This window comes from Mus caroli, chromosome 7 (assembly GCF_900094665.2).
Source record: "Mus caroli chromosome 7, CAROLI_EIJ_v1.1, whole genome shotgun sequence".
Lineage (NCBI taxonomy): Eukaryota > Metazoa > Chordata > Mammalia > Rodentia > Muridae > Mus > Mus caroli.
In genome coordinates, this window is record NC_034576.1 from 114,924,150 (window position 1) to 114,928,981 (window position 4,832).

Here is a 4,832-nt window from a genome sequence, read left to right on the forward strand (position 1 = left end):
AAAATGGAACAACCTTTACAGACTACAAAAGAAATGTCTGATGTCAGAGAACAATTGTTTTCAAAATAAATTGAATACGGTATTGTCCAGTAAGATTACCATGTTAGAGACTTTAGTCTGCAAGATAGGAAGACACCGTGTCAATAGAGGCACTGTCCAGTCAACAAGGACTCCATGGTACTAACTCAGTAAACATAATTAGCCTTAGTTTTGTCTTGTTTTTGTTTGGTTTCAGTTTTTGCTTTTAAATCTGTTTATGGTAGCACACACCTATAATCCCAACTCCCTGTAGGCAGAAGAAAGAAGTCCAGGACTTCAAGGCCAACTTGAGCTACCAACTAATTTGGCAAGCCAACCTAAAGTCTATGCAAAATCTTATCTAAAACAATAGATTTTAAAAATATACTTGATGCCAAGGCCAAGTCATTGCCTGGGAAGTGGCAGTGAGGGCAAGAACCAGCTTCAGGTTGCCCTGTGTCTGCGGCAGGTGGAAGCCCAGAGAAGGACATGGTAGTTTTGACTTTTGGGGTTATTTTGTTTTTTGAAGCAAGGGTTCTCTATGGATCCCTGTCTGTCCTGGAACTCACTCTGTAGTCCAGCCTAGCCTGAGACTTGGAGATCCACCTGCCTCTACCTTCCCAGTGCTGGGATTAAAGGCGCACATCCAGCAGGAGAGCTCTTCTTTGCCATTGCCCTGAGCTCTCACCGGCATTAGCCTGATTCAGGCGTTTCTCAGCATACGTCCCTTTGTCCAGGTTTTACCTCTAACCAAACCCATGATCAAATCACTGCTTTATAAAAAGCCATCCTTTGCCATTCCTTATACCAGCTCAAATTGGTTAGATTATGCTGAAGCCACCAATGTCCTGATCTTAGTGGCTTTACATAGCAATTTGTTTCTTGCTTATGGAACAGCTCTGTTTGACTGGTGTGGAGGCTAAATTCTTTGGAGGCACTCAGACCTGGGTGGAAGAGGATTTTCATAGCTCCCCACAAATGAAGCAAAGGGACCAAGGCAAAACACATGTTGAAGTATACATCTTCAGCATCAGAAGACAGCATCAGAGGACATTAGCAAGAAAGTGAAGGAATGATCCAGAGAGTGGGATGAACACAGGAAGCCACATAGCTGGAAAAGATCTCCTGTAGAGAATATCCACATCTCTCAGCAGGAAGATAAGTACATCAGTCAAAAAGTGGCCAGTGCCAGCATGGTAACAGACATACTCCTGCAATCCCAATATTTAAGAGGGTGAGGCAGGAGGATCATAAGTTCAAGGCTAACTGGGCTATACAGTGAGTACCTGTTTCAAAAAAAGTGTGGGGGGGATATATTCCACAAAACAAAACAAATAACTCATGTACTATATGGGGGCGCTGAAGAGATGGTTTAGTGGTTACAAGCACACACTGTACATGCAGAGGACATGAGTTTGGATCACAGCACTCAAGTTGACAGTTCACGACTGCCAGTAGCTCCAACTCCAGGGAATTCAACACTTCTGACCTCAAAAGCACTGACACTCACTTGCACATATACATACATAATTTTAAAGTAAAATAAATATGATTCACATATACACCCATATAGACAAACACACAGCCAACAATAACCAAGAGATATTCATTGTCCTTTGTTATTAGGGAAATTCAAGTCAAAATCACCATGAGATATCACTTCACAGGCAAAATATCTACCATGAAAAAGACAAATAATAATACATTGATTAAGCTGTGAGAAGATTGGAGCCCTGGTATTTTGTTTCTGGGAATACAAATATGGGGTGGTCATTTTGCAAAGTCATTTGGTAATTCCTCAAAAAGTTCACCACAAAATTATCACCCAAACTGGCAATTGTATTCCGAGGTAAATATCCAAGAGAACTGGAAACACATGTCTTCACTAAGGCATGCATGCCAATGTTGATAGCGTCTTTATTTATAGCAGCCCTGAAGCAGAAACAGCCAAAACTTTTATCAGGCGATGAATGGATAAAGAGAGATGCACTACATCTGTACCAGGATGCATTATGGATCCACTGACTGATTTTACACGTGGACTGCTCTTGAAGCAGCACACTATGTGAAAGAATCTAGAAACAAAAGGCTACATATCACATGGCCTTATTTTGTATGAAATAGGCAGAGAAGGCAAACAAACCCATTGAGACCAGCAGCAGAATACCAGTCATCAGGTGCAGAGAGAAGAGATCAGGTAATGAGTATCTACTAATGGGAACAGCATTCTCCTTAGGGCCAGGAGAATATTCTGGAATTAAGTAGTTGCACAGCAGTGGCCAATGTATTTCTCTGTAGGCTAAAAACCACTGAATGTTAACTTCAGAAACTTCTTGTGACTAGAATAAACAAGAAGGCGCTAGAGAAATGGCTCAGTAACTGTGAGCACTGGCTGTTCTTCCAGAGAACCTGGGTTTAGTTTCCAGCACCCACATGGAAGCACACAGCCATCTATAACTCCAGTTGTAGGATGTCCAATGCCCTCACTGAACTCCAAGGGCATGGCACACATATGATGCACAGACATACATGTGAGTAGAACACCTACACATGTTAAAAAATCATTTAGAACCTAGAGACCATCCCATCCTTTGGAGGTAACTCCAGCAATATGATGTGATGCAGGCCAATCTAGGAGGGCATTTTTATTTTTCTTTCTTTCTTTTTGTTTTTGTTTGTCTGTTGTTGGGTTTTTGTTTTTGTTTTTTTGAGATAGGGTTTCTCTATACAGCCCTGGCTGTCCTAGAACTCACTCTGTAGACCAGGCTGGCCCCAGACTCAGAAATCTGCCTGCCTCTGCCTCCCAAGTGCTGAGATTAAAGGCGTGGGCCACCACTGCCAGGCAAGGGCAGTTTTCTTAGTTAGGGTTATCACTGCTGTGATGAATACCATGGTCAAAGCAACTTGAGAAAGAAAGAGTTTATTTGGCTTATACTTCCACTATTCCACCTGTTCATCAGCGAAGGAAGTCAGGACAGGAACTCAAACAGGGCAGGAACCTGGAGGCAGGAGCTGATGCAGAGGCCATAGAGGAGTGCTGCTTACTAACTTACTCCACATGGCTTGCTAAGCCTGCTTTTTTATAGAACCTGTGACCATCAGCTGAAGCACCCACTCTCAATGGGCTGGGGGGGGGGTGCCACCAGTCACTTAACAAGAAAATGCCTTACAGGGCTGGAGATGGCTCAGGGGTTAAGAACACTGACTGCTCTTCCAGAGGTCCTGAGTTCAATTCCCAGCAACCACATGGTGGCTCACAACCACCAGTCGTGGAATCTGATTTCTTCTTCTGGTTTACATCAAGACAGAGGACTTATATACATAAAATAAATAAATCTAAAAAAAAGCTGGCTGATCATCACATTTTCATCCACACCAGAGAGGGTTCGGAAGAGAGGAAACAGGAAGTGGGGTGAAGGAAACAGGAAGTGGGGTGAAGCTATAAAACCTCAAAGTCCACCTGCAGAATCCTACTTCCACCGATGAGACTCTACCTAAGAAAGTTTCTATAATCTTCCTAACACCACCAACAACCAGGGACAGAGTATTCAAATTCCTGAGCTTCTGAGGAGAACCCTTGTTCAGATCACTACAAGACTTTTCCCACCCACAACTCCTTGGCACCACTGAAAATCCTGGGAAAAGAAAACAAAGCAGAACCTATTATCTGACCTAAAATACTGTGTTTCATTTAGACCTTCAGATAATGCCATACCCTACGTGAATTTATTTCTACTTTAACAGAAAGTAAATGAAAGTGTGCTTTTAAAAAGTCCTTCCACTGGCTCCCGCTCTCACAGCCATTGCAGTACATTGAGCTCCATAGAGACAGCGCCAGGGCAAGCGCGAGCCGGACAGGCACTGGGCGACTCTGCCTCGTAGAGGAAAATCAACTAAACATGGGCAAAGGAGATCCTAAGAAGCTGAGAGGCAAAATGTCCTCATATGCATTCTTTGTGCAAACCTGGCGGGAGGAGCACAAGAAGAAGCACCCGGATGTTTCTGTCAACTTCTCAGAGTTCTCCAAGAAGTGCTCAGAGAGGTGGAAGACCATGTCTGCTAAAGAAAAGGGGAAATTTGAAGATAGGGCAAAGGCTAACAAGGCTCATTATGAAAGAGAAATGAAACCCTACATCCGCCCCAAAGGGGAGACCAAAAAGAAGTTTAAGGGCCCCAATGCACCCAAGAGGCCTCCTTCGGCCTTTTTCTTGTTCTGTTCTGAGTACTGTCCCAAAATCAAAGGTGAGCATCCTGGCTTATCCATAGGTGATGTTGCAAAGAAACTAGGAGAGATGTGGAACAACACTGCAACAGATGACAAGCAGCCCTATGAGAAGAAGGCTGCCAAGCTGAAGGAGAAGTAGGAGAAGGATATTGCTGTCTACAGAGCTAAAGGAAAATCTGATGCAGCGAAAAAGGGGGGGGGGTGGTCAAGGCTGAAAAGAGCAAGAAAAAGAAGGAAGAGGAAGATGATGAGGAGGATGAAGAGGATGAGGAAGAAGAGGAAGAAGATGATGATGAATAAGTTGGTTCTAGCACAGTTTTTTTCTTGTGTATAAAGCATTGAACCCCCCTGTACACAACTCACTCCTTTTAAAGAAAAAAATTGAAATGTAAGGCTATGTAAGATTTTTTTAAAAACTGTACAGTATATATATATATATATATATATATATATAGTTAACACACTACCAAATGTGTCTTTAGATAGCCCTGTCCTGGTGGTATTTACAATAGCCACTAACCTTGCCTGGTACAGTCTGGGGGTTGTAAATTGACATGGAAATTTAAAGCAGGTTCTTGTTGGTGCACAG

At 42.9% G+C, this 4,832-nt stretch overlaps 1 pseudogene; it reads left to right on the top strand.

Moving 5' to 3' along the window:
• Nucleotides 1–3,917: 3,917 nt before the first annotated feature.
• LOC110297188 lies at nt 3,918–4,543 on the top strand (annotated as a pseudogene).
• The last annotated feature ends 289 nt before the right edge of the window (nt 4,544–4,832 follow it).